Genomic DNA, 19228 nt, shown 5'->3' with positions numbered 1-19228 from the left:
GCTCACTTGAGTCCAGGAGTTCGAGACCAGCCTGGGCAACACAGTGAAACCCCATCTCTACAAAAAATACAAAAATTAGCTAGGCGTGGTGGCACGCCCCTGTATTCCCAGCTACTTGGGAGTTTGAGGCACGATAATCGTTTAAACCTCGGCGGCGGAGGCTGCAGTGAGCCGAGATCGCGCCACTGTACTCTAGCCTGGGTGACAGAGCAAGACCTTGTCTCAAAACAAACAAAAACAACCTGGCAATGTCTTCAGAGATAATCAGTATGAAAACAACTACATAGGAAAGGAGGCCACAGGGTTGGGAGGGCAGAGCAGAGGAGAGGTTTTAGTGTTAGAAAAGGAACGCCGCTTTTCACAGAATAAAATCATCCCTGGTGGGACATGGTAGCTCACACCTGTAACCCCTGCACTTCGGGAGGCTGAGGCGGGCAGATTACTTGAGGCCAGGAGTTTGAGACCAGACTGGCCAACATAGTGAAACCCCATGTCTACTAAAAATACAAAAAAATTAACTGCGTGTTGTGGCATGCGCCTGTAATCCCAGCTACTCAGGAGGCTGAATCAGGAGAATCACTTGAACCTGGGAAACGGAGGTTGCAGTGACCCGATTGTGCCACTGCACTCCAGCCAGGATGACAGAGCGAGACTCCATCTCAAAAAAAAAAAAAAAAAAAAAATCCCCGTGATGAGGCATTCAGAAAAGTGTTTCCTGTGCCCCGCCACCCTTCTGGGTTAATTAGTGGCTGGCTGGGGCTTTCATCCAAAGCAATGGCAGATGCTGTGGTGACAGGAAGGAAGCCCTCTTGAAAATGCTCCACCTAGCAAGAGCAAGCCACTACCAGGGAAATCCACATCACAGGAGCCGGACAATGCACGTAAGAAAAAGAGCACCGCCTTCCTTTCATCTCCCCCTCCTCTGGCCGCAGTTCAACACAGATGCACGTGCCCAAGATTTCAGAGCAGACTGCCTTGGAAGGCACTGATGCTACCGCTTCCACAGAGCAGGAGCTCATCCTATCTTCCTGATGACCGTGGTCTTTAACCTAGCACTTCTGATATCCAGAGCCGTTATGACCTATTTTCCAGCCAGAAATTAATTTATGGATTTTAATTATCTTTAAGATAGATTGAACACAGTTTCTACACAACGTGCACCGGGCCTTCAAACAAATTTCAGGAATACATGCAATCTGGTCATGATAGACACTGTGATCTTTCACCTACATATGAAGGATTTAATTTGACCATGATGAGTCTCTTTCTGGCAGTAGATGGAGTCAGCAGTGGGTTCACCTACACATATGATGTGGCCTGTGAAGTTGTGAAAAATAAACTCTGAAGCTTACTCTACAGATAGAAAGGTAGGCGGCGGTGCCCCATCCCCCAGTGTGGACTGGATCTCATATAAATCTTGGTGTTATATCAGCATTGTGTTCTATTTTAGTGACAGGGTCTCACTGTGTTGCCCAGGCTGGAGTGCAGAGGTGCAATCATAGCTCGCTGAAGCCTCAACGTCCCAGGCTCAAGCGATTCTCCTGCCTCAACCTCTTGAGCAGTTGGGACTACAGGTATGTGTTACCACCTCTGGCTAATTATTATTTTTTTCATTTTTTTGTAAAGATGGGAGTGTCACTATGTTGCCCAGGATGGTCTCAAACTTCTGGCCTCAAGTGATCCTCCTGCTTTGGCCTCCTAAAGTGCTGGGAGTACAAAGTGTGAGGCACCGAGCCTGGCCTGTATCAACTTTTGAGACTTAAATTTAAATGACAAAGACGTTTTTAAAAAAGGAAAAAACTAAAAGCATCATGAACCCCAAATAGTAGATGAGAGTCCAACCATCCTCATGTTTGTGTCAGCAAACACAGGTACTAAATTTTGTAATGAAATGCCCCAATAGCCTACAATTTCCCAGCCATATGACTGACAACAAGTACCAAATAAAGTGCTGACTGAAGCAGCAGCGGGCAGGACTCCTCAATCTCCTCACGATTGACATTTAGGGGTTGGGGAGGATGTCCTGTAAACTGCGGGCCATTTGACAGCATCCCGGGCCTCTACCCACTAGATGCCAGTAGCACCCACTACCCCACTGGTGACAACCAGAAATGTCTCCACACATTCCCAGGTACCTTGGGGGTGGAGATTCCCCCAGGGTGAGAACCCAAGCTAGGGTAGTTACACAGGCCCAGAGCCACTCCCTCTTATGTGGCAGAAAGGCCCTCAAATTCCTTATGTAAAAGTCCTGAGCCCCAAATACCTGCAGTGCCTTCGCTATGTAACCACAATTTAGATTCTGTCTTCATCACATCATGGCCCCTGGGTGGGCCTCTTGGAGCCTCACCCTCCAGGTGGCCTCCAACTCAAAAGGCCACAATTAGAAAAGGTGGAAAGAAAACAGTTGTGTTCCTCTAGGTTAGGGTCAGCAAACTGCAGCCCAGTATCAGTGTCTATAAGTAAGGTTTTCTTGGCACTCAGCCATGTTCATTCATTTCCGTAGGGCCTACGCTGCTTTCACACTGCAATGGCAGAGTAGAGCAGTTGCAACACAGACCGCCTGGCCCGCAAAGCCTAAGCCCCTAACTATCAGGCCCATCACAGAACACGCTTGCTGAGCCTGCTCTCAGTCCTTCCTGCTCTGCCACAGATTTTCCCACCCCTACATCCGAGAACAACTGCCTAGTCCCTTCTCGGCTTGGAATTTTCCTGCCTGAGAACTTCAACAGTGAACGCCCCTGAATGTGAACATTCCTCATAATCATACCAACTACAAAAAACACTATCACCAAGGTCTGTGATGGATGCCTTTGAAAGGAGGACATGTGTTGAAACCACGCACACCTCAAGGAAACCGTTATAAGCCCTCACTTTCTGAGGTGTGGCACGCAACATAGGCAGAAATAGTATGTTATATAGGTTATTCTCAACCTGACTGATGAACTATAGCAACAGAGCACCATTTTTGAGGATAATGCCAAATGACTATCTGCATGTATAAACCGCACAAGTTATCAAAGGCTACAAAAACACTCAGTCATGTAGAAAGCCAAACACAAGATACCTCATGCACAGGAGAAATTCAATGTGTGCTAGATTCAATGAAACTGAAGCTTATGTTCCCAAAGTACTGAAATAAAACCCACTCAAAACACTGATGAGATAAAGATCCCCTCCCATCTTCCCTCTGACATTTAAAATATGGTTCAATGGCATTTCGAAAAATATTGACTGGTGTAACAGTCACTTTGGAAAAATTCAGTTCCTCAAAATGTTCAACAGAGATACCATATGACCCACTCCTAAGTAAATGCCAGAGAGAAATGAAACATATGTCCACACAACAAAACGTGTGTATGTGTGTTCGTGACATCATTTTTAATAACAACCAAAAGGGAACTACAACCCCAATTTCCATCAACTGATGCATGAATCAAATACATTCTATCCATAATCTAGCCACACAATGGAATATTCCGACATAAAAAGAAATGACACATGCCACAATGCACATGAACCTTGAAAACATACTGAGTGAAAGAGCCAGTCAGAAAATTCAAATTCACTAATACATTACAAATTTTGTTTTTATAAACAAACTACACCTTTCATTAAAATATTTATAAATGTGTAACTTGCTAAAACAATCTACATATGCGTATGTCTGGCTTTAAACAAAAGTACCTCAAACAGTAAGCTGCTTATTTTAATTAAATTTAAGTCTATCATTTTAGTTCTAGTTGGTTCTCTTGAAATAGTAAATCAAAAGCTTCCTCAAAATTCTATCTTTATGCTTTAAAATTGCCCAAGTTCTATAGGTTTTTGTTTTTTTAAAAAAATTAAAAAGGCATTAGAGAAAGAAACAGAAAATTAAATAACAATTAAGTAAAACAAAACTAAATTCCCATGTACTAAAAGGTAATAAGGTAACTTTTACAGAACTTTTGAGGCATGGGTCTCAGTTCTAGTTTGGGCTATGGGCTTCTCAACTCTTGACACCTGTGCACATACAATTGTTTGGTTTGCTAGTCAGGAAATCTAAGCATCTCACCAGATTTACACATAGCAATCTCCATGGTTTTCGAATAAGTTTCAAAGTTAACTAGCAAATCAATTTGGAGACAGACACAAATCATATTAAGAAACTGATAAAGCATAGAATTAAGATATAGGAGCCAAATAAAATCTATACTCATGCACCCAATTATAATTAACTTGTCTGCATAATTGTAATTCATAATGTTGACAAGATAGGTTGATTTTAGAGGGTGTCATCCTCACCTGGTAAGACCCAGAAAACTTTGTTATAGTTCCTTCAGGATCCAAAATTCTCAGAAGGCAGGCCAGATGCAGTGGCTCACACTTGTAATCCCAGCACTTTGGGAGGCCGAGGTGGGCGGGTCACTTGAGCTCAGTTCGAGACCAGCTTGGCCAACATGGTGAAACCCTGTCTCTACTAAAACTGTTTTAAAAATTAGCCGGGTGTGGTGGCAGGCGCCTGTAATCCCAGCTACTTGAGAGGCTGAGGCAGGAGAATCGCTCGAACCTGGGAGGCGGGGGTTGCAGTGAGCCGAGATCGCACCACTGCACTCCAGCCTGGGTGACAGAGCAAAGACTCTGTCTCAAAACAAACACACACACAAAACAAAACAAAACAAAACAAAACAAACAAAAAACACAACCCCAAATTCCCAAATTCTCAGAAGTCAGTAAAAAGGCAAATTTCTCATTTGGAATTGACTATGCAGCTCACAATGATTTAACGATAGTCTGTCTACTACCTTCAACCTTCAGTAAGGAGAAAGACCGGGCACTTCCCCTGAAAACATCATTTAAAGCAGAACGGGTTCCGTTTTGGGAAAATGCAGTTCTGCTCCTCAAACGGATTTCAGGCACAAGGACAAGGATCCAATGGCAGCTGGGCTGCTTACCTTATGATGACTTCATGTGTGGACCTGTTGACCAGCAGGCTTCCCAGCATCCGGTCACAGAAATGGCAAGGCGTCTGCGGGGACCAGCCTAGGGAGAAAGGGAAAGGTTTAACACAAAAGACTTAAAAATCATTGGGGTGTGTTTACCTCTCACCCATCCAGTTCCTTTAGGTTTTTTTTTTTTTTCATCCTAATTCAAACTTAACACATTTTATTGGTTCTTATTTTCTGTCTTAGTCCATAGCACAGATAGTAAGGTTTTGTTTGCAAAGTGAAAAAAAGGAGAAATTAAAAGTGGCCGGTCAGGCATTATTATGCATGTAGAAGTTCTGAAATAAAAGTGTCTCAAAATAGATAAAATTAATGTTAGCTCAGCTATTGCTACTGCTATTATTTAAAGATAATTTAAAGATTTAAATTAATCTTAAATTAAATTTAAAGATACATTAAGGTTCCCCTGAAATACCACTGTTTTTGGAACAGGGCCTGATGCAGCTGATACGTGAACCTGTGCACACCCTCGGGAGAAGACAACACGCTTTAGCTAAACATTCCCCATCGCCTGGGCTAGCTTTCCAATAACTCTGGCAGGCACATTTGTGTGCACACACGCATTCTCATGTGCTGTGCTCATAAAAACACACAAACGGGTCAGAATCCTTTCGCCTCTGGCTCCCCTAAAATCAAGAAAACCATTTGCACTGATTTATGAGGAAGCCAGGTTTATAGCTCATAAAATGATAATCCTTTACATCAAAAATTGTTTCTATTTCTCAGTCACCATAAATACTAATCAATAAACCATTTACCTAATGATATTTACCTTATAAAATTTCTTTGGTTGTGAATGATTCCAGCCTCCTAGAGTATAAATTATCCTCTATCCGCTACAAATTCAAGAACTAAGGAAATTAAATGTCCACCATTTTCTCTAAATTCTTATTTAATAGTCTTAAGTGATAATAAAAAGGTACCAGGTTTAATATAATTGAAGTCCAGAAGTGAAGCTATGAGTGAAGGTGTTTCTTATTAGGGAGTTTATATAGAAACTCAAGTGTTTTAAGGAAATTCAAGTAAATTATTCCCACTGAGTCATGTTTACAGTTATGTTGTTTAAAGGAAGGAGATTAAAAAAAATCTACAAGCAGGTTCACAGGCCCCTAAAATGCATTACAGTACATTCAAAACAAAAACCATAAGGATATTCAAGATGAAAGTAATAACCAGGGCAATTTGTAAAAAATCTACCACTGAAGTAAAATAATGAGAGTGAAACTAAATTCATCTGTAACTCTGAATAGAAATGAAAGGGCACCAGGGAAGCAGGCACAAAGGAATCTTGATTTTGCTTATAAAATATACTTTTAATTATGGAAAAAAATTTGCAGTTGAGATGAAACAGGACAATACTCCTTATAGTGAGCTGGAAAGACCAAATTACTGTTTTCAGGGCTGGGTTATAAATTACCAGGGGAAAAAATAGCCTTATGATGAAATTGCTAAATACCATAAAGTATCAAAATATGAGCAGATGTCACCACAATAAGTTCCAAATTGCTTGTAAATTAAAACATTAAAACCCACGATAATTCAATAAGTAATTAATATACAAACAGCTCTTATTACAAGCTGTTCAGAAGAAAGCTTGCAATCAAATTCCTATTCTTTGGTCCAAAACAGATGGTAACCCACAAATGAGAGTCTTGAAATTTGAGATTATCTCTTATATATGTTGTTAAATTCAATAAGTATAATTAACTTATCATCTGTGTGTGATCAACACAAAAATAGGAATTATGATTTCGGTTAATAACATTCTTCTGGTTATGAAACATGTCAAAAATAATTAGTTTATTGCTAGAAACAATAAATTTAAATGAGAAATCAGACCTTCCAACACCTGGTCATTACTGATTTTCCCATTATTAGTACACAAGTGGAACCACAATAAACAGCCCTGGCAAGAAAGTTTACATATTGCCAAATATTTGTGTGAAATGCAAATGATTTTAACAAATGCCATATGCTCTTTATTTTTACAACTAAATAAATGCTGATATGTGACAAATGTAAAAGGGATTCTAATTTTCTGGTAGTCCTCTGCTCTTGGTGTGGTGTGCCATGCATGTATAGTGACAGTCCCTCCACACTGAACACGAGAGGTTTTGAAGGGGCTCTCTAAACTGATACAACACAGCATGTACCTGCTTCTCCATAGAAAGTAGGTTAGAATAGAGCTCCTGGTGCCACATACATTTCCTCAAAAAACTGAATTCAAACATTGTAATCAAATAAAATGCAAAATAATTTAGAAACTGCAAATTTACCAGTCTGCTCCTCCCCCAAAATTTCTCTTTTCCACTACTGAGTTCTTGCCAATGGTAGGTGAAAAGAGCTGGGGAAGGATGTGCACAACTTGTGGTCATGGGGGTTGCTTGAGAGCCTGTCTGACCTTTAGGAAGGCAGGATAGTAACACAAAAGGAACCTGGATCCCCCGATGCTCTTGGGGATGTGACACCTACCCTTCTGGGACTACCACCTGCCTTTGTCTCCAATTGCTGTATTTTGATGTTTAGCCTATTCCCTAAGTAGAATACAGAATCCCTGGGTGATGATCTCAATTTTCCTCATGGTATCCAGTGTTTCCTTTCATCACATCATCCATAACACACATTACACCTTTTCTACCCGAACAGGAGGAAGAGTCCTTTCTTCAAGTTCATTTCTACAGTCCAGGCTTGACACATAACACATACTTGATAAAAGTTAGCTTAATGAATGAAGGATGTACCATACATAATCATTCAAAACATTATGGTTGCTGATTACACATGTTAATATAAACTTTGGAAGTCCTCTACACATTCATTTCTTCATGATGTCTGCCTTAATTCTATTGTGAAAAATCAGAAGAAAATGCAGCATTTTCCCATGGATATTGGAATTCAGAAAGATTCCTGTGGAGTTATTTTTACTGGCATCTTTGAGGATGTTCTTGGGGTAAGCACGAAAATTTCAAGAGATAGTTTTAAAGAAAAGGACACAGAACGGTCTGTTATTGTTTTCCGATGTTTCAGAATTCTAGATCTCCAAGTGCAAGCACCAGTTATCACTCCATTGTGTATTTATGAGTAGGCAGTCTTTGTATATTTCCTTGAACTGGTGCCTCACCGACACTATCATTTCACTGCTCGTTGTGCCTGGAAATAGACCTAGGCATATGTGAGCCAGTCACAGACAGTTCATTTCCACCTTTTAATTCTTCACACAACTATTGTTTCACAGAGCTGAAGAGTTACAAAGGTCCAGCCGAATGTTGTCCAAACTCAGTAACACCCTCAGCTAAATTTCATCCTATATGCAAATCGGCTGGTTTGTTCCCATTCGGTTATAAATCCTGCACATCCCTTTTCAATCGTGCTTTGTGAATTCCTCTGCAGATTTGTAAAACCACTGTAAGGGATTTTTAAATTGAATACAAGAAATAATCATCTAAAGCACTGAGAAACTCTTCTTTTTAATACTATGTTTTCAAATTTAGAAAGGGGCATTCCTCAAAAGCAGTCATTTTGAGAAATTATATTCTTTTCCTATCAGGAAAGAATTAGCAACTTTAAAGGCTCCCCTTTTGACACAGCCTTCAGAACCCATTCACCTAAGAAAAACCAGAACAGCACACCTCAGGCCCAACACAGACATTCCCCTGGACCATACGTGGTTGTTTTTTTTTTTTTTCCCCCTTTGTTTTCAGTTGGAGTAAAAATAACATAAAATTAACCATTTTATTGTTTTTCTTTTAAAAAATTCTTATTTTAAAAAAAAGTAGAGATGGGGGGGTCTTGATATGTTGCCCAGGCTGGTCTCGAACTCCTGGCTTCAAGTGATGCTCCTGCCTCAGCCTCCCAAAGTGCTGGGATTACAGGTGTGAGCCACCAAGCCCGGTCAAATTAAAGTGTACGATTTAGTGGTACATTCAGATGTTATGCAACCACCACCTATGTCAAGTTCCAAACCATTTTCAATCACCTGGAAAGGAGTTCTGGTGCCCACTAAGCAGTCACTCCCATTCCCTCCTCCCCCAGGCCTGGTGACCACAGAATGCTTTCTGGCTCTATGAATTTCCCTATTTGGGGCACTAAATGAGATCATACAATAGGTGACCTCTTGCATCTGGCTTCTTTCACTGAACACGTTTTCCCAGAGCATCCATGTTGTAGCACGTTCCAGGGCTTCACTCCTTTTATGGCTGAATACTATGCTACTGCGTGGCTGGACCACATTGTGTTTTTCCAGGCAGCGGCTGACGGGCACCTGGCTTGGGTCAACCATGCAGCTATGAACATTTATGTCCCCGGGGCAACGGCTAGCAGTGGAATTGCCTGGCATCGTTCTGCCTTTATCCTTCTTTACCTGAGTCTCCTCCTCCCCAGGAATGAAAGGTCCACAGGATGGGCGGAGAGAGGCCAAGCTGGAGAGAGTCAGGACCTGGGGAAAGGAGCAGAAGGCCTAGGCCCAGCAGGCAGGGTGGCTAACAAAGGGGATGGATTCGCAAGGAGGAGCCAGGAGCCTGCCCATGGAAGAGCCATAGCCAACAACGACCGCATGCCAGAGCCCTGCTTGGCAAGCACTGTCTGTCTGACAAGCTCATGCTGTGTGCAGGGCTGCACACGCTCACTACCTGGCTGCCACTGCAGACTGAGCATTCCCCTACACAGATCAAATTCCTACCAAGCATTTGCCCAATGACAACAAAGGATGCACCATCTTCTGCTTGGAGCAAAGTTTTCCCACTCAGAAGCATATGTACTACACATTTAATCCCAAATAACAGCATGGGATTGGCATCACGTTTCTGTATTTTAATAGTGTTCTGGAGCAGGGGTGACAGTGCCCGCTGCCACCCCCTCCCCACACCCCCCAGCATCTCCCAGGGGATATTAGGCAATGTCTGGAGATATTCTGGGGTATCCCAACTGGAAGTGGAGGTGCTACTGGCATCTCCTGATACAACAGAATCAAATTTGTATGATAAAATTCCTTCGGGTGCTCATGGCGAGGCCAGCACGGTACAACACTGAGGTCCCCTGCCTACAGCCATACCAACTCAGCAGCCACAGGAGGGAGGCGCCGGAACACGGCCCCCCCAGCCCCCACCCCGCCTTTAGGTGGGCGGACATCTTGCCTGCAGCCTCGAAAGACCCCCACGCTGGTATCACTCAGCTAACTGAGGCCAGCACTCCCGGCTTTCAGAATCTAACACCTTGTCACAGGAAAGTTGGAAACATACCTGGGCAAGGGGCCTTCTCAGCCAGCACCTCATCAAATGGGGGTAATAATTTGCAGAGTTGTTGCCAGGAAAAATGAGAACCAAGTGAACTTGGAAGCCAATTGACTGGAGTTTTAGAGTAAGTAGGGGAGTGTCTGCCAAGGCATGCTCTTCAGAGTGCCGTTTCTCAGGCTGTTTAGTAGATGTTTAGTATGTGTCATCTGAAAAACGGCTCCACACTTCAAAACAATTGGCAACACCGGGTTAAATAACGTTATTAAAAAATAATAGGCCAGGCGCAGTGGCTCATGCCTGTAATTGCAGCACTTTGGGAGGCTGAGGTGGGAGGATCACTTGAGGCCAGGAGTTCAGGACCAGTCTGGGCAACATAGCAAGACCCCATCTCTATTAAATAATAATAATAGCTAACATGCATATTGCACCTGTTACATGCCTCGCTCTCTTCTGAGAACTTTGAGCTTATTTAATCCATCTAATTAATAATTTTAAATATTTAATGTGCCTAGCACACTAAGTGCTTCTACAGCATATACTGCGTCAGATGGCAGTGGTGGTTTCCATGCGTACAGGAGCGTGTGAGGGAGTGCGGTTACTATCCCGTTCTCTACAGAAGGAACTGATGCACTGACATGCAGCTGCATGTCCAGGTCCCAGGGCTGGGGACTGGTGGAGCTGGGGTGTGAATGCTTGCAGCCTGGCTCCAGGGTTTGCAGTTGTCACCATGAGGTTCTGCCGCCTTTTAATTTGCTGCAGAGTTTGCTAAAAGCTTTGATCAGCTATTGTGCATCGTGAGCGCAAAGATGAAAAACTTAGGATTTACCATGAATCCCACCTCCCACAACCTCATGGTGCATCTTCACTGCCACATCTCAGGCCATACCAGCCAGTCGTGCATCTGTACAATAAATGTCCAGTCGGCCCTCATGATTTCCTCCCAGCTCTGGGCTGCACGTATCCTGGGCAGCACGTATCCTGTGAACCCCTCCATCCCGCCTTACTGCTAAAGGACTTGTCCAGGTGTCTAAGTGCCCATGCAGATGAGGATACTCCATGCTCTACGTGCTAGGGCTTGCCTGACTCTCCCAGGTTCCTCTATGAAAGACATCTCCACATGCGGAAATCCTAAAGATACTTTTTTGACTGACTCTGAATACCTCAGTCACTAAACATTTAATACGCTGAGATTTTACTGTTAGAAGACTATGTGTTCTCCAACGTGTATATTTTTAAGACTGCAAGCTTGAAATCTAAAGGTGACAGTACTTGACTAAAATGAATGCAAGTGTGCCAAGATGGTAATAACTTATAAAAATACACGTTACTTTTAATATCATAATAGTGTCAAGAAGCAGGGCAGTTCTGTGTGAGCGTCATCCATTGGGAATCAAAATCGGGCCAGCATCCTCATTTCTCTTTCTAGTCACCAAATTATGAAAATGGGTATGGGGAGGTGGAAAGTCACAATGCATTCATTATTTCTTCATATCTTACCATCTCATCTTTTTTTCTTTTTAAATTCACTTTTGGAATAGTCTTGATCTAGGTGGATTATTTTTTGCCACTGTAGTCAACCTCTACCCTTCTTTTTTATATGTGCTCCTCAGAGGCAACTCCGAAGACTCCCCTTCCCTTTTCAAGTTGTATATATGACATCGAAAGAATGTTTTGTATTATTTTCTTAATAATCAATGACCAATTTTGCACACGAATTCCTTAGGCCTAACCTTTAATGTTCTTTAAAAATAAGCATATATGTTATAAGCAAACTAGAAGGCTATAAATTAAAACCAAAGAATATCTTAAAAGAGTTTTCTTTTAAAACCAAGTCTGCATGATTAAATGATAAAAATTGCTTGTCCTATGTCTACGGAAGAAAACTAGAGTTTGAATGTTTTTGAAATTAACATTTTAGTACTGCCATCTGTAAATGGTAATCCTGGGTAAGCCATCAATTTCCCTTTAGTATGTTCATGGATCATTACTGTACAAAAATGAGAGAGATAGATTGTGGTAATAGCTTTTATAGCTGAAACAAGGAAATAGGTTACTACTGGAGCACTCCTGTAAAGCTGGCGGTTACGCTGGCAATTGTTACTGATATCTTTTCCACAAGCTAATCGTGTTCGCATACCCTCTACACAATACCAGGCAAATGCCCCATTGCTTTCTGGTAACCCAACTCTAAAAGGTCCAAGGAGCCAATATGGAGTTATAAAAATATGTAAAAATAATAAACACTGGTTTTCATCAGTGTTTCCCTCACTGGGTTTAGTGTTCATTAATAAAACACTAGTACTGAGATGATAAAATATGTTACTTAAAACACATTTTGGATGGGCGCAGTGGCTCACGCCTGTAATCCCAGAACTTTGGGAGGCCGAGGTGGGCAGATTACTTGAGGCCAGGAGTTCGAGACCCGCCTGGCGAACATAGCGAAACCCCATCTCTACTAAAAATACAAAAAATTTATCTGGGTATTGTGGCATGCACCTGCAGTCCCAGCTACTCAGGAGGCTGAGGCATGGGAATCGCTTGAACTCGGGAGGTGGAGGTAGCAGTAAGCTAAGATCGTGGCCACTCCGCTCCAGCCTGGGTGACAGAGCCAGACTGTCTCAAAAAAACCACAAAAACCAAAAACGCATTTTAAGGATTCCAAGATCAAATAAAGTTGTGAAACTCTCAGTTAAGAAAAGTAAAACAGATTCAAAAAGCTAAACAAGCCCCAAGCAGGATAAACCTCAACAAGAAATAGAAAACCCCAACAAGACACAATCAATTTCTTGAAAATCAGTGACAAACTCTTAAAAGCGGCCAGAAAAAAAAGCCAAAAGTTATATCCAGAGGAAAAATTATAGTAAAAACTGCAAACTTCTTGTCAAAAGCTATGCAAGGCAGAAGACAATGAAATCTTTAAAGAACTGAGAGGATGTATCAATGCAAAATTCTACACTCAGATGAAATATCTTTCAAAAAATGATGGCAAAATAAGGACTTTACCAAACAAAAGCAGAGAGAATTCACTGCCTGTGGACCTGCATTACAAGACAGACTGAAGGGATTCCATGAAGGGGAAGAAAAACCTCAGCTGGAAAATGCGGATTCCCACAAAGAAACGATGACTGGCAGAAATAGTAAATATAAACATAAAAATATTTTATTCTCTTTAAAAGAATTATTTTCCATGTAATTGACTTCTTAGTACAAAATTAGTAACGATGTATTATGGTGTTTGTAACACGTATAGAAGTAAAATGTACGGCAAATGTAGCACAAAGAACTAAGAATGGAAGGACAATGAAAGCACATTGTTGTAAGGCTCTCATATGTGAAGTAAAATATCTTTCAAACATAGATTGTGATAAGGTTAAACATGAAAACTCAACACTAGAGCAACACCCTAAAAAATAAAGCAATGAGTTATTGCCAATAAGCTTACTGCAAAGTATCGTCACGAGAAAGCCCCAATTTATGCAAAAGCACACAGGAACAGAGGAACAAGGAAACACAGAGTAAGTGGTACGAACAGAAAACAGAGCAAGTGGTAAATGGTATAACCACTCCAGCGAAAAGGCTGAGACAGGGACAGCAGACACTGTGGGCTACTGCTGGGTGAAGAGTGCGAGGAGGGAGAGGAACAAAGGTAACTACTGGGTACTAGGCTGAATACTGGGGTGACAAAATAATCTGTACAACAAACCCCTCATGACACGAGTTTACCTATATAACAAACCTGCACATGTACCCCGGAACCTAAAAGCTCAATAATAAAATAAAAATAAAAGCAAAATAAATAAGAGGCCGAGATTGTGAAACTGGACTTAAAAAGCCAGAGTCTTCTCTATGCTGTCTATAACAAACCTACTACTTTGAATACACGTATATGCTGTTACTGAATATATGTATATATATTATCCATATATCTCATATATGTTATACATTGATTATATGTTGTTGATATATAGCCTTTGAAAATATGAACAGTCACCCCTCTGTATCCACAAATTCTGTATCTAAGGATTGAAAATATTTTTAAGGCCAGGTGTGGTAGCTCACACCTCTAATCCCCGCACTGTGGGAGGCCAAGGCGGGAGGACTGCTTGAGGCCAGGAGTTTGAGACCATCCTGGGCAACATGGTAAAACCCAGTCTCCACAAAAAATACAAAAATTAGCTGGGTGTGGCGGCTCACGCCTGTAGTCCCAGCTACTTGGGAGGCTGAGGTGGGAGGATCACCTGAGCCCAGAAGGAAGAGGCTGCAGTGAGCTTAGCAAGACCCTGCGTCAAAAAAAGAAAGAAAAAATATTTTTTAAAAAAATAAAAACAATACAATAAAAACAATGTTAAAAACAATATAACAATTATTTACATAGCATTTACACTGTATTAGGTATTCCAAGTAATCTATGATTTAAAGTTTACAGGAAGATGTGCATAGTTTATATGCAAATAGGACACTATTTTATATCAGAGACTTGTGCCTCCCCGGATTTTGGTATATGCAGGGGTCCTGGAACTAATACCCACAGATACCGAGGGATGACTGTATTCTATTCAGCTTATAGTTCTCCTCCTTCACAATTCCTTACCTCCTTAGGGAATCTGTGGAAGGTATTTCAGAGGCAAAGAAAACATAAAAGAAGAAACAAAACGTCGAGTGATTCCTGGACACTAAGTGCAGATGCCTTGGGTAGAGAATTCATAAATGAACTTAACACAACATGATGATGCTGGTCTGTTGGAAGGAGACTGGAGACAGCTAGACATTAGGCCCTTCCAGGAGACAGAGCATCATCAAACTGAGGTTGCCATTCAGCTGTTCACTTAAAACACCTTTATGGGACTTACGAATATCCTGAACCCTGTATTAAATTCTCCAGAAGATAACACTGGGAAGTCATGGGCCCTACTCATGAGGACATGTTAGAGCCAAGGAAGTGCTTGGACGGGGGTAGTAGACATGCAGGGAAGAGCGGGACTGGCTTTCCAGAAAGCTCCCCACTAAACCCCATCCTGCCCCTCACTCCCATACAACCAGCAATCAGCAATCCTGAGGTACTCCACACTCACTTCCCATGTAATCCTAGTACGGTCTGTTTCTTGAGAAACCCTCTTCAAACTCTGGCCCCAACAGCCTGTCTGGTCCAATATCCTACACGCAACTGTCGCGTTCTCTCAAAGTTCCCCAGCGCGAATGCTGCTACCAGTTTTTTAAATCAAGGAAAATGATGGTGTTTTGCTTCTTTCATGAACAAGTACATGAGCCAGGCATTTTCGTAAATATACTCTGGTACACATCACATGCATCTGATATGTAGAGAAACACACGGATACTCGCTAAAAGCACTGAATAAAGTTGAAATATTCACAGTGCTCTCTATCACAATTTGTCTTGTTTGGCTATGCTGTTTACTATCCTCCCCCTTTCTGAAATTAACAGATAGGAGATATACCTAGATGTGGAAACAGAAGGGGAGAAAGTTCCAGAACCATGGAGCAGTGGTAGGTACACGTTTTCTCTAAAGGGCCAAACAGCAAGGATCTTGGACTTCGCAGCCATCATAGTCACCTGTACCTGGAAGCCACTGGCAATCTGTAAACAAATGGGTGTGTCTATGCAAACAGACATGTATGTGTTCCAATAAAACTATCTACAAAAGCAGGCTGCAAGCCAGTTGGCCCCTGTGCAGTAGTTTGCTGAGCCCTACCTTAGAAATATCATTAGATTGATTAAGCTGTGCACTCCTAACACATTACTAAAGTAGAATAGATAACCTCCTAATATCATCGAGGTGACCCCAGACAACTAACATGCAGAAGAAGTGCCGTATTTCACAAGTAGAGCAGGTTTGTCTTGGTTACTTAGAATGCCCACACTGACAAGAACACAGATGCCTGAGGGCAACCTCAGCACAGGTTTTGGTCCCTGGACACTTTCACAGCTGCCACCAGGAGTCCTTGGGGCAGTCATGCAATATCACTTTCTGTTAAGCAGATGCTTTCAGAACACAAGCCCAAAACGCCTCATAAAAACATCCAAGTCTGCCAGGTGTAGTGCTGTATGCCTGTAATCCCAGCACTTTGGGAGGCCGAGATGGGAGGATCACCTGAGGTCAGGAGTTTGAGACTAGCCTGGCCAACGTGGAGAAACCCCGTCTCTACTAAAAATACAAAAATTAGCTGGGCGTGGTGGCACACGACTGTAATCCCAGCTACTTGGGAGGCTGAGGCAGAAGAATTGTTTGAATCCAGGAGGCAGAGGTTGCAGTGACCCGAGATCACGCCATTGCACTCCAAGCCTGGGCAACAGAGCAAGACTCTGTCTCCAAAAAAAAAAAAAAGGTCCAACTCTTCTGAGTCTTCAATATGTGAAGCTGGACCGACTAGCCTTGTCAGTTTGGAAATGATATATATATATATATATTTTTTTTTTTTTTTTAAGTTGCTATTAAAATTATAGAAGTAACACATGTTTATTGGGGAAATTTTAACTGGTTCTCAAGCAGATGTGATTTTGCCCCCCAGGGGACATTGGACAATGTCTGGAGACACTTATGTGGTCACCATAAGGAGAAGCTGCTGCTGGCATCCAGCGGGGGATGCCCAGGGATGCTGCTGAACCTCCTGCAGTGCACAGGATGGACCTCCCACAGATAGTTCTCCAGCCCTACATTTCAACAGTGCCACAGTTAGGAAACCCTAATGTAAAAGGAAAACATTAAAAATCTTCTCTTTCCAAGTCCTCTCAGTCTTAATGCACAGGCAGCCTCTGCTCTAAGCTTCTTCCACAAGTTCAGTACAGGTGTATTCTTAATTTTAACACAAACATAGCATCTTTTAATTGAGTCATGAGAACCACATATCAACTGTTTTCATTCCTAACATTCTTGAACAGCAAGGCTGGTTATGCATCTTCTAAATGCAGTAACTCCTCACTTTCCCATTCAGAAATAAAGAGTCTATTTAATATTATGTCCATTATATAACTGAACCATCCCATCAGCCCTGTTTCTTCTCATTTTGTAGATAAAAAGGCTGCTTTCTGAAGAGTGTAAGTGAACAATCTAGGTTGGCTTCACAGCTAACAAGTGGTATGATTTGAACCCCAAGTTCTGGCTTCATGTTGAGTACTCTCTACAATTTACAGTAATTTATATTGAAGGGAGTAGTAACTTACTTCTGTACAATGAGAATAAATAGGAATTGGGCAACTGAAACACAATTATTGGGGAAATCTTACAATTTCCAATGCACAATGTATCCATCACAAATCATTCTAACCCCTTCATTTTGTTACTCTTTAACACTTTTAGTTGGTGTAAAATTTATGCAATCACTTGGGCTGTACCTACAAGCAACTGCCTTCAATTAATTTTTGGATTTTGGATTTTCTTTTTTTTCTTTTGAGACGGAGTCTCGCTCTGTCGCCCAGGCTGGAGTGCAGTGGCGTGATCTCAGCTCACTGCAAGCTCCGCCTCCCGGGTTCACGCCATTCTCCTGCCTCAGCCTCCTGAGTAGCTGGGACTACAGGCGCCAGCCACCATGCCCAGCTCATTTTTTTTCGTATTTTTAGTAGAGACGGGATTTCACCGTGTTGGCCGGGATGGTCTCGATCTCCTGACCTCGTGATCTGCCCGCCTTAGCCTCCCAAAGTGCTGGGATTACAGAATTGAGCCACCGCACCTGGCCAATTTTTGGATTTTCTATGATACTTTTTTCCGGATTCAGATACGTCTTGGCTATAGTTAGTCCACAGTGTCTAAACAATCTTGTAGTTGAAACAAAAATGAGTTATCACAGGGTTTTGCTTTTCACTCACATGTACATCTCGCTCATTATGTAAAATTCAGATTCATAGATTCTTAGGTCAACACTTAATATCTTATTTAGAGATGAGGAGACCGAGCTCCATGAAGACCAAGTGGGTCAGTCATCCCTCTCACCAAGAAAGCAACAGAGTGCATGGTTAGATGAGTGAATGAATTTCACTTTTGATCTGTGGAATTCAGTTAACTTTTTGAGAATGAAACCTGTGTAATTCCCAGAAACCCTAATTACTGTTAAAATCCGCACATTATTGGTGGATCCTGCCTTCAATATGTAAATACTTCCCTAGTTGCACTACAGCTACCAGAAACTTGCAAAACAACTAGCAACAATATTCCTTATATAAATGACTACAGAATCCTAGTTAAATATATATACAATGCTTTTTAAAAAGTGTGGAACCTTACATCAGGCCTAATTTTGTGTGACTACAGTTGCTGAATAGGAATATTTTTCAATTCATAAAATAAACGTTGCAACCCTTGTAAGAATTCTGATTCCTCAGTACCCTTTCTTGCTATGCGACACTGATTAACTAAGACTCAAGGTCTGGGTGACATTTGATCCCCTAAAAACCAGGGCCCAGAAAGACATGCAGTTTGGCTCTCTCTGACATGATGGCTAAATAGTGAGGTTTTCTTCTATCTGGCTTTTATGTGCCTGAATAGCCATGATGCTGCTTTATGCTCATGGACCATGGCCACAAAAAGGCAGTTTAGAGCATGAAATCATTGGGAAAGCAAACACTTCAGGCATTTCACTTGAAGCAAAACCAAGAAATCTACTGTTTCATTAAAAACCACTTCTACCACGATGAAGCACTTGGACACAAACCCTGCGAGGCAGGCAGGTATTACTGACCTCTGTAAACTAACGGCACAGGCCATGGAAGGACAGTACACCGCATGGAGTGTCAGCCAGTGCAGGGCCTTGCATTGCCTTTGTCAAAAAGACTTCTGTGTCTACTATCAGAAAGGATGACTGAATCTCGAAACAGAAAGAGAGAGCTCACCATCTAAAACATTTCCAACAGTCAAATATCTTTGCTGACTGGTGATCAGAATTTCCAAACTACTAGGGGACTCTGATGGTCCCCTTTGACTTTAGTGTCTGCGCATGGGATGCTGAGGTCACAAAAAACATATGGAATCTCATCTTACCAGATCAGGAATATGTATGTCCAAGG

The 19228-nt window shown here is 41.9% G+C and overlaps 1 protein-coding gene across 6 annotated transcripts in view; it reads right to left on the bottom strand.

Annotated features, from left to right (window-relative positions):
- TBL1X (transducin beta like 1 X-linked) overlaps window positions 1–19228 on the bottom strand; it is a 255616-nt gene that overhangs the window by 76792 nt on the left and 159596 nt on the right. For 3 of the 6 annotated variants that reach the window (XM_015126920.3, XM_028842124.2, XM_028842125.2), the window contains one exon: window positions 4932–5019. The gene's annotated coding sequence lies outside the window, so the exon portion shown is untranslated. Of the gene's footprint in view, window positions 1–4281; window positions 4421–4931; window positions 5020–5754; window positions 5819–19228 lie in introns of those variants that run through there. The other 3 variants (XM_077988391.1, XM_077988392.1, XM_028842127.2) reach the window with 2 other exon arrangements.

The sequence above is a fragment of the Macaca mulatta genome, chromosome X, assembly GCF_049350105.2.
Source record: "Macaca mulatta isolate MMU2019108-1 chromosome X, T2T-MMU8v2.0, whole genome shotgun sequence".
NCBI lineage: Eukaryota > Metazoa > Chordata > Mammalia > Primates > Cercopithecidae > Macaca > Macaca mulatta.
The sequence above is the reverse complement of the archived record's forward strand: the minus strand, read 5'-3'. Positions and strand labels throughout refer to the sequence as shown.